The sequence below is a fragment of the Syngnathus floridae genome, chromosome 17 (genome assembly GCF_059516105.1).
Source record: "Syngnathus floridae isolate MCC-2025c chromosome 17, RoL_Sflo_1.0, whole genome shotgun sequence".
Taxonomy (NCBI): domain Eukaryota; kingdom Metazoa; phylum Chordata; class Actinopteri; order Syngnathiformes; family Syngnathidae; genus Syngnathus; species Syngnathus floridae.
In genome coordinates this window covers 1,680,228-1,691,316 of record NC_142429.1, presented here as the reverse complement: position 1 = coordinate 1,691,316, position 11,089 = coordinate 1,680,228, and the positions used below count along the sequence as shown (strand labels likewise).

The following is an 11,089-nucleotide window of genomic DNA, read 5'->3' as shown; positions in this document are numbered from 1 at the left end:
ATTGTATGTCAAATTAGGTGCAGCAACACCTTGCCTATCTCCTTCAGATGCCTTTTTTTCAACAAAACTCCCCTTTTGACCCCTAGACGCATTGGTTGATAGCAAATCTAGCTCAGATGTATTTCTTTGGTTTGTAACCGTTTCACAAAAATGGTTGCAAATCTATTTCATCAATGTTTGTTTGAAAATCTGACTCCGCTGACGAGAGGTTAGAATGATTATATTATATATTATACCGTAATTTCCGGACTATAAGTCGCGTTTTTTTTCATAGTTTGGGTGGGGGGGCGACTTATACTCAGGAGCGACTTATATATGTTTTTTTTCACAAATTTTTACTTGATCATTAAGACATCACTTACTTACAAGTATAGTTGACCACTTCCCATGTTATTTTTAGTATAGTTGATCACTTCACATGCTTTTATATCTTTATCTTGAACATATTCAAAACATAAAAAATAGAGAAAACATCAAATAAAGCAATTAACACTTCAAAGCACCATATCCAAGTCCACTGTCTGCTGTATGTACACTTGCTCCATTTTTGCTCCTCTTATAGTTATCATTATTATTTATTTTTATTTGTTTATTTATCATTTATTCAACACTCTTATTTCTTCATTGTTTGTGCCTTCTTGTTTTTTTTTGTGTTGCTTGTATGCATATGTGTACTATCTCACCGAGGGATAGTGGGAACGTAATTTCAATCTCTTTGTGTGTCTTAGTATATAAAAAAAAAAAAAAAAAAAATCAACGATAAAGCAGACTTTGACTTTGATAAAACAACCCAAAAAAATTATATTTTCAGACGAAACTGGATGAGGGCGCTCTAAATTTCACCGTTGGCCGTGACTCATCAACTGGGTAAGCTTAAGAAAAATGGCACCAAAAAGAAACTCATTTTGCAGGTTACAAACTTCAAGTTGTAAAATATGCAGCTGAAAGAAAGTTTGGAGAACTGTGATGTACCAATGGATTACTATTTCAAGTGACGTCAGTGGCACGGCGCGGCGGTTGTTTACATACTAACGTACCCAGATAAGGACTACCGGCATCATTAGGGGTGATCATTTCTAAGTGACACGGAGGACAAAGAGTTTGAAGGAATTAAGGATTTGGAGTGACATAGAAGGTTTGAAAAACTATTATGGCTTTTACGCACGCCCGGTCCTACTCTACTGAGTCGGGGGCCGGCGCTCGGCCGAGTGGCTGTCCGCGAACGATGCGTGGGGCTCGGACATGGCCATTACGCACGCCCGGTCCAATGCCATGGAGCTCCCGTGTCGGGAAGTCCACGCCGCCACACGCTTGGAAGTTTGTTTTGTTTAATAAAGAGCCGTTTACCAAACCCACATCTATCCTTGTACTTTGTTAACGCTACAATATAGTTATATAGTAGATCTGTGGAATAAAGACGAGGCTGACGTCAGGGCGCACGCGCGGCGATGTTGACAAAGGACGAGGAATTTGATCGATGGATTTAATGGATTTAAAGTGCACGGATGGTTTGATAATATTATTGCTTATACTATAGTCATTTGAAATATAGTTTATCGTTATATGAGCCTGTGGAATATTTTGAAGTGCAAGCGCCCTCAGCCGCGCGCACCCATTGTTGACAAAGAACGATCGATGGATTTAATGAATTGGAGTGACACCGATGGTTTTATAAACATGTTATTCATGTAATAGTTGTCCTAAATCACGCTATATGTTACGTCAGGCCCGTTCTCAGCTCCTCGTTTGTTTGTGTCACGTTAGCATACCTATCGTTTAGCCTGTTGTTGCTATTTAATGAATTGGAGTGACACCGATGGTTTTATAAACATATTATTCATGTAATCGTTGTCCTTAATCACTCTATATGTTACGTCAGGCCCGTTCTCAGCTCTTTGTTTGTGTTTGTCACGTTAGCATACCTATCGTTTAGCCTGTTGTTGCTATCGTTTAGCCTGATGTTGCTCGTTCATGACTGTTTTTGGTGTGGGATTTTGTCGAATAAATTGCCCCCAAAATGCGACTTATACTCCGGAGCGACTTATATATGTTTTTTTCACTTTTTGGGGCATTTTATAGCTGGTGCGACTTATAGTCCGGAGCGATTTATAGTCCGGAAATTACGGTATATATTTTTGTATATTATATTTCTTTTTTACAAAACACAACGGAAGCAACACGGAATAGTAAAACGTAAACTCAAGCTATTGAACGAACCCCACTAACCATTGAATGCCAAATTAGATACACCAATATCCGTGAATGTCAAATTAAATACACGAACATCCGGCTGCTATAATACAGGCCCCATACATGTCCCCATCCAAAATGGTGCCAGCAAACCAAAATGGCGCCATCTTGGCGCCCGCCAGACTGGCGCCAAACTCATTAGCATCTACATTTGCATATAATAGACATCAAAGGTTTATACATTGAATGTCAAATTAGATACACCAACATCCGTTGAATGTCAAATTAGATACACCAACATCCGGCTGCTATAATACAGGCCCCATACATGTCCCCATCCAAAATGTCGCCAGCAAACCAAAATGGCCTATTCCACAACTTCCCACTTCCCAAAAATCCCAAATTTTCAAATTTGAAATTCAACCAAATTCTCCCCAAAAATGTTTTTCAACTCTAATTTCTACATTTTTCAGCCGATTAAAACCATTCCAACTTTCAACTGTTCATCTTTTGCCTACCTATTCCACAACTTCCCACTTACCAAAAATTCCAAATTTTCAAATTTGAAATTCAACCAAATTCTCCAGTTTTGTTTTTCTATTCTAATTTCTACATTTTTCAACCGATTCAAACCGTTCCAACTTTCAACTGTTCATCTTTTGCCTACCTATTCCACAACTTCCCACTTACCAAAAATTCCAAATTTTCAAATTTGAAATTCAACCAAATTCTCCAGTTTCGTTTTTCTACTCTAATTTCTACATTTTTCAACCGATTATACCCCTTCTAAGTTTCAACTGTTCATCTTTTCCCTACCTAGTCCACAACTTCCCACTAAGCAAAAATTCAAACTTTTCAAATTTGAAATTCAATCAAATTCTCCCAAAATTTTGTTTTTATACTCTAATTTCTACATTTTTCAACTGATTCAACCCATTCCAACTTTCAACTCTTCATCTTTTTTCTACCTATTCCACAATATTCACCACATTCAAATCACATTCAGAAACACACACACTCACACACATTTCTCAAGTAATTCAACTCGTTTCAACATCATTCGGCAGCATTCTCCAAGACGTTATTTAAAGTGTTCGCCTTCACACGCAATTTCTCCTGAAATTGCATTTTCTAGTTTGAAAAATAAAAGAAAGTTTATGAGTCTGAGCATTAAATATGTTGTCTTTGTCGTGTATTGTAGTGTAGTGTAAAACCTCCTAAAAACATTTGAATCAACCTGTTGATTAACCATACTGAATAAAACATCATAAAAATATTTGAATCAACCTGTTGATGAACCATACTGATTAAAACATAAGAGTAGTTGAATCAAACTGTTGATTACCTGTACTGATTAAAACATCATACAAACATTTGAATCAACCTGTTGATTAACCATACTGATTAAAACATCATAAAAACATTTGAACCAACCACTTTGTTTTACTAATTCTTAACACACCACCATACAATCCTATGACAGTGGGCATCCCTTTGTTAATCATGTATATCATGTATGTAATCATGTAATATTGCTTTAATTATTGCTGTTACGGCTAGTACTGCTTTAGCAAATGTATCCTCCGTTGCCACAATATTTTGTGGCAGTTCATAATCTGAATGGTGGTGATCCCTGATCGGTGCCCCTCATACCCATCTGACCCATCAGTGCAGGGGGGGGGGGGGAGTGGCTTCATCAGTGATTGGTTTCAGATGTGCCACCAGGTGCACTGATTGAACCTGCTATTTAAAAAAGGACTCTGTGCGTTCAGGCTGGCTCTTTGTTGTGTGGGTAGTCAATCTGTCTCCATAATTGCTGAGGTGTGTTTGTGCTGGTCTTCTATGTACTACTTTGTGTCAGTATACATTCACCATGTGATGGTGAGAAAACGTTCTTAACACAATAAAGCATTTTAGCGTAATGATGGCAAAATGAAGCTCAAGACATGAAGCATTTCTGAAAAATATAACAAAAAGTGGTGATTCCTTTCTTGAGACATCGTGTTTAGCAACCACCGATGCACGGGCACGACAAATTGCCTCGTGTACGTGCGTTTGGGACGGTGATGTGCTGAAATATTGCCCCATGTGTTTGGATCACATGGCAAGAGGGAAATTATTGAAGGTCGGAGAAGTAGAAGGATGGCAGATCACCAAGGCCATGACCCCCCTGACGACCCTCTATCCAGTTTTGGGAGGAACATCTTGGCCTGCGTATGATCACAATGAGGCCATGAAGAACTAGTATGTGGCTTTGGGCCATTGTTGGCCGACCTGCCCTCGCCAGTTATACGGAAAAGGCCAATGCGATGGCCTTGTTTACTCGTGCGCCGGTTTTTCAAGTGGGGGGTAGAGCAGCATTGGGAGACCTGCTTGAGGGACCATGGAAGCCAATTTCTTGGGCCCGGGCAATAGCCCAGTTAGTGGTGTACAAGGACGCACCATTGGTCAAAGTGGCGGCAGCCCCTACAGAGACCGTGAGCAACATGTATTGCTAACCGAAGTATTGAGTACCAAAGAATTTCAATATGTGACAAAGAAGGGGATAGTCTGTCTTGCTCCTGGAAATAAGGTCGAATGAGGCCTTTTGGTAAATGAAGATAAAGCAGCATTAGTAGGGATTACAGTAATGATGGCAATTATTTTCTACGAAGGGATATATTCACCAGGAGTCAAATTGGAGGCCAAAAGGCTTAGCCATTTCTTGGTCATGAAGAACAGCCGAACCCTAATCGGGGCTACTCTCATTGAACCAAGGACTAGCAGATTCGCAAACAGTTTTTACCCTACAGCGGTGGTCACATCAAATGCCGCTAAAAAAAAAATATGTTTGTGTATGTTCTTCTGTGTGGTTTTTAGCTTGTATTATTTTTATCTTTTTATTCTATTTATTTTATTTATTTTTGCACTGATCGGTTGGCACTTTTTAAATTTCGTTGTACATGTGTGAGAATGACAAAGATCTATTCTATTCTATTCTATTCTATTCTATTCTATTCTATTCTATTCTATTCTATTCTATTCTATATAACCAGGAGGAAAGTACTAGATTTTCATTCGACCCTGAGAAGCGACCAGCCATGAACTTCCCGCGTGGAACCACAAGGAGGAGAACGATGAGCCTTGAGAGTGGTGGGTCACCACTCACCCTCCCAGGCTACTTGGATGACCCTACTGGCTGTAACCCAGCAGAACCAGTAGTAGGGCTGTGCCCCGGGACCGGGGCAGCCACATGCGACACAGCGAAGGACTGGAACAATCCTGCTTTTGGAGAATTGGCTCCACACAAGGAAGAATATGAGCAAGAAGCTTATACAAATCAGGAATGGATACCTCTGGAGCCAACCTATGAGAACATGGTTCACAGGAGGTACAATCCAGAGCCAAACCTTGATGCCTTGTCGGACGTGATCACTCCCTTTGACAGTAGAGCACTCCCAGAACCTGTGGATATATATGCTGGTACTCATCGAGATCAAGGAGCAACTTCATTTGCGGACGGCGGATATGAGGTTCCCTGTATCTCACCCTTTTACGACGAACCACCGAGCCCGCTTGACAACCCTCCAATGGATTGGAGGACAATTGATTGGAGACCACCTATTTTTCCTCTCCCCGCGATACCATGGAGGCAAAACCTGATGACAGACTGGCTGGCGGCCATAATAATTTCCCTAATTTTGGCATGCATCCACTTTGGAAAAGTGCGACCCTCTACGACCCGATGGAAATGATCGACATCGAACATGATAGAACGAAGCTTTTTAACCAGACCTGTTGGACAGTGGACTTTGGAAGCATCACCGTGGAGTGGAACGAGTCCACAGCGCCTGATATTTCTACTAGACAATATTGGACATCGGTGCTACGACGATGAAAAAAAATGACTGCTTTGCCATTGGAACCAGGGGCCACCCCGCCCCCAGGAGAACAAGAAGAAACAAGGTACAAGACAAAACGGGAAATAGTGAGTGAAGTAACTCACTTTCCCGACCACCGAGATTAGGTCCCAAATTGGACGAGGCAAACAAAGAGCAACATTAGTGCTTGTGATATTAGAAATTTCAGGACGCCCAAAAACTTTGCTAATCTAACGTGTCATGTAACATGGGGGGAAAAGAAGGTGCAAATGGTAAAAAATGGATTGTTCACAGGAATAAATCGGCAGAGCTGAAATTCCAAATTTGTCCAAAAGATGGCGCCAGACCAAAACATGAGACCAAAAAAGGGGCCAAAATAAGCTAAGCAAGTTAAAATAGAAATAAAACAGGAACACGGTGTCAGAGTGTGAGTCACGCATGGACGCACAAATGTGATTTTTACTTTTCGATTTCTTTGCTTGGCTAAAAATGTATTCTGTAACCGCTTAAAGCAATATTGTCAGTCAATTCGATCAAGAGACCCGTCACTATGAGAATAGTGGCGTGACATAAATTGTTTGGAGAAGCACAAATGTGATTTTTACTTTTTGATTTATTTGCTTGGCTAAAAATGTATTCTGTAACAGCTTAAAGCAATATTGTTAGTCAATTCGATCAAGGGACCCGTCACTATGAGAATAGTGGCGTGACATAAATTGTTTGAAGAAATAGATCAAAGGTTTGGATTTTTATTTCACAGTTAATTGAAGCGTAACTTTAAAAAGTTATTTTCATGAAACAGGAAGTGAAGAAAAGGGGAAGTGAAAGGCTTTACCAGGGGCTAGCTGTACATTGGTGGAAAGTAATGCGTGGTCAAAGCGGAAACATCTGCTGAAGGACAGCAGGTGTACGAGCGGGGGAAAATTGTCCAAACCCTATACAGCGTGGGAAAATTGTCCAAACCCTATACAGCATGGGAAAATTGACCAGATTCTATAGGGCGTGGGAAACTAGGCGGTCTTATCCTATAGAGAGAATATAGGTACCAGACAAGTCTATAAAAAGTCCTGCAGGGGCAGCTACGGGGCTTTTTTCCCCAAAGAGCGCTCATACGTGAAGAAGCCTGCTGGATTCTGTCCACAATTTAGGGAGCGCGTTATCTGCGCCTCACGGCAAAAGCCTTTGCCAATCACCTGTTATCCAATTTACTCACTGCGTGCTCGTTTGATTTCTTCAGATTTAGGAAAATGCAAAGACACTGAAGCAGAAATTAGACTTACACAGATTGGTTGAGTTCAATCACAATTCTTGTTCAAAAAGCTCTGTTTTCAGGAAAGTACAATACAGCGCTGGGCCCTTCGAGAGCGGAAAGTTTCCATTCAGAAAAGGCAAAGTCCAAGGTTGTTAGATCAGTTTTATATTCAGTAGCACATTGTGGGCCGAGATTGATGGGTGATGAGTCTTCGGGGTGGGGCAAGTTCGAAGGAGAGTCTGCTTGCATGGGAGTGGTGCTGATTATGGGCAATTCGGTGTGGAGGTGGGGTTCTGTTGGTGTGTGTGTGTGGAGGGGGGGCTGTTGTCTTCCATCCCGTCTTTCGGCCTTGGCGATCATCTTTGGCCGAGTCTTTGGGTGGCTCCTTCTGGCACCTGCTGGTTATATCTCCACGTGACCTTCCTGTAAACATTCTTCTCCAATCTTGGACATAGACTGTCGTACTGCTGGATTCTTTTAATTTTGTCATTTTGTACGAAATTATGTTAGCTTTTGGCTGTGACATCATTAATCTATTGCTGTTCTTTTGATACATCATGTCTTTGCTTATTCTTAGTTTAATCATGCTTCCAACCGTATCTTTTCTTTGTTAGGCAAACTATTTCCCTCTGTGCAGAGCGTTCAGTAGTAATCAAAAACTGGCGTCTAGCATTAGTCAAAACACAAGATACAATCAAGTACTAAACGGTCAAGACGACTCTGGTCGTGTCCATGATTCAGAGAAAAAACATCAGGCATGCATTACACAGTTCCTTAAGGGTCATTAAGCTATTTAGGCAATATATCAAAAGTCATTTGTTATTTCAATGTGCTCAGAAATATATCAGATCATAAAGTTATAAAAACCTTTCTCATCACCATTTATGAAAAATGTCTAGTTATGTCTTTATTGATTTGGTGTGTAGGTATAATTATATGCTTAAAATGTTTCTTTTATTTATTTAACATGTGAATATACTTGTCTGCTTATGTACTTTGTTCAATGAGGTTTGAGCATATCTGTTTTTGTAGCTAGGCAGGACTTTTTGTATTTTTACCCCATTTCCTGCAAGCCCGAAGGAGTTTCAAGATTTTTTCCAGAGTCCCGGGATCTTTGTGCGAGACGCAGGATCGCTGGTCTGAAATTAACTTGGATTTACTCCGAAAAATTGGACTGGACAACTTTACAGGAGAAATTAGGTGAGGGAAAACGACTTTTATGTATTTTAGCGAGAGTGGGAAATAGTCATCGGGCCGTCGGCTCCCTCGAGGCCAGCCTGTTTCTCTAATTTGGATTTTAGAAGTAAGATCGAATTGATCACTCGACTTTGCTTCCACCAAAAATAGCACGCAGCTGGTATCTACCTTTTCCCTCTGTCATGAACTGTGTTTTGCAATCGAATTGTTCTGGGATTGAATGATTTTATTAACAGGGTATCAGTGAGTGGAATTGTTCGGTTTCTGGAGTAATTGAGATTTGTAATTCGATTTCATGTTTCTTCAATAAATGTATTTTGTATATTATCTACTTCGATGTGCGCTGATCTGTACTGAATGTGCAATCGAATGTTTGGGGTTGATTTGACGATTTGATTAATGTGCAGGGGGTTATTATGGTATGACTTAGGACCGTAATAAATAAGAGTAACCTCAGACAATTTTAGAGAATTAAATAACTTCCGTAGTTATTTAAGACACGGGTTAATTTCAATCCGTTTGGAAGTTTGCTTCGTCTGAATAAATTAACGAAAGTGTTTACAACGGATTATCGGTTTAGTGTAGAACTAAAAATAATTTAATTATTTGAAGGGCGCGGGCCTGTTTCCCCTTTTTGACGGGCCGCGTAAAAAGTAACTCCGGACATATTAGAGAATTAAATAACTTCCGTAGATAGTTAAGGGAAGAGTGAATTCGTTAAAAGTGAATTTGTTTGAAAATTTACTTCCTCTAAATAAAATAACGACGATGGTAAAAATAGATTATCAGAGTTGGTGAAGGATAAAAGTATTTCGATTGTCCGTCGGGCGCGGCCCAGTTCCTAAAATTGTTGGGCCCCGTCAAAAGTTAAACAGGACACGATCGAAAAATAGACTTGCCTTCCAAATTAATTACGGGGCAAATCTAAATACAGTAAAACCTTTTTATTCGTTTTAATAAAGTTGTTACTCTTTTTAAAGCAATCAAGTGGGGTGAAGCACTCCGACAGTTAAGTGCAAAATCTACATATAAGGAGAATTAATAATATAAAGTGCATTAATTTTCTTCTTAAATGCTATTATTGTCACACTTTTATTAATTCGATTCTCTTTCGAATAAACAAGTTGGTCGACTCGCTGCATGAGCGACCAAGTGGAACGGACCCATATCAACATTTACTTCGGCAAAACTAATGCTTGGGTGCGCTATACAAACGAATCCCTGAGGTCTTAACAAAGACATCTAAAAATATCCGTAACATAATAAGAACTTCAAACATTAGCGGGGAGCCATCAATACGATGCGGTCACTTCGAAGTCTTGCCTCGAATTGAGTTACTCGGCTTGAGCTTCGGGTGACTTGAGAGGGATTGGCGTCGTACAGAAATTAGATTGATTCCGGTGGAGTTAATTTAACTCGGGTGGTTAGATTACGGACGAATCTCCGAACCCGGCTAAGACAAACCCGTTATCGGGTAGCCAGGGGCACCTTATTGGAAGAGGTGCGTTTGACAAACGATAGGTTTGATTTGCAAATACAAATGTAAGGAAAGAATTGTTAAAAGAAATCGGATTCTTAAAAAAAGGAAGTGAGCACGCAGAATGGTACAGTAATGCTTCGTCTGTCCCATTACCCAAATCTAAAAGTGGTTATTGGGGAAAAGTGTCATGCGGTCGCGTTTATTTTTCCGTTTTTTTGTCTCGTCGATGTCGTAACTTTACTTCCGGTTTTATTTTGTCATCCCTTCCGTTTCAGTTCGTGTTTCCTTCCTCGGTGTTTGGTTGTCTTGTCTTCCCTGATCCCGATTGTGTGCACCTGCGTAAGTGACACTAATTGTCAGCACCTGTGTCCCCGCCCTTTTGTGTGTATTTAGTCCGTGTCTTCCCCTTGTCCTGTGCCAGTGTGTCTTGCCTCGTCCCGACCACCAGCGATTCCTTGATGTCCGAGCTCTCCGTAAGACCCCTCCTTTTTGTCTCGCCACCGAGCGACGCTTTTGTTTGTGCCTTGATCCCCATCGCCTTTTTGTCTCGCCCCCGAGCGACGCCTTTGGTTAGTACTGTGATCCCCATAGCCTTTTTGTCTCGCCTCAGTGCGACGCCTTTTGTTTGTACTTTTTGCTACGTGTTTTCCCTCGTAAGAGGCGTTTTGATTTGTACTTTTAGCCTTTTGTCTCGCCTCAGTGCGACGCCTTTTGTTTGTACTTTTTGCCACGTGTTTTCCCTCGCAAGAGGCGTTTTGATTTGTACTTTTGATCAGTGTGCTTGCTGGAATAAATCCCAGAAAGAAACGACTCTGCATCCGAGTCCTCCGTCTTGTCCCCAGCCTGACAGTAAGGTAGTTAAAAAGCCGGAGGAATTTTCATCCCTGGCCCCAATGGAAAAACTCCACATGCAACGGTACTTATCCCGGATGGGAGCCGTGCTGGAGTTGTTTGGATGTAGTTTGTGAAACAGCACAAAATTATTCAATGAGTAAGCGTTGCCTTAACCGTGTACCAAGAGACCTGCCCGACAACGAGAAGTAAGTATTTTGGGATTGTCAGAGGGTTTTTAGTAGATTAAATTTGTGCTATTTTAACATGGGACAATTT

General features: G+C 40.7%; 1 long non-coding RNA gene across 1 annotated transcript; it reads left to right on the top strand.

Moving 5' to 3' along the window:
• The first annotated feature begins 754 nt into the window (after window positions 1-754).
• On the top strand, window positions 755-8,826 carry LOC148383156 (uncharacterized). The gene is made up of 2 exons (XR_015853505.1): window positions 755-867; window positions 5,226-8,826. It is a non-coding gene; the product is annotated as an uncharacterized LOC148383156 (long non-coding RNA).
• The last annotated feature ends 2,263 nt before the right edge of the window (window positions 8,827-11,089 follow it).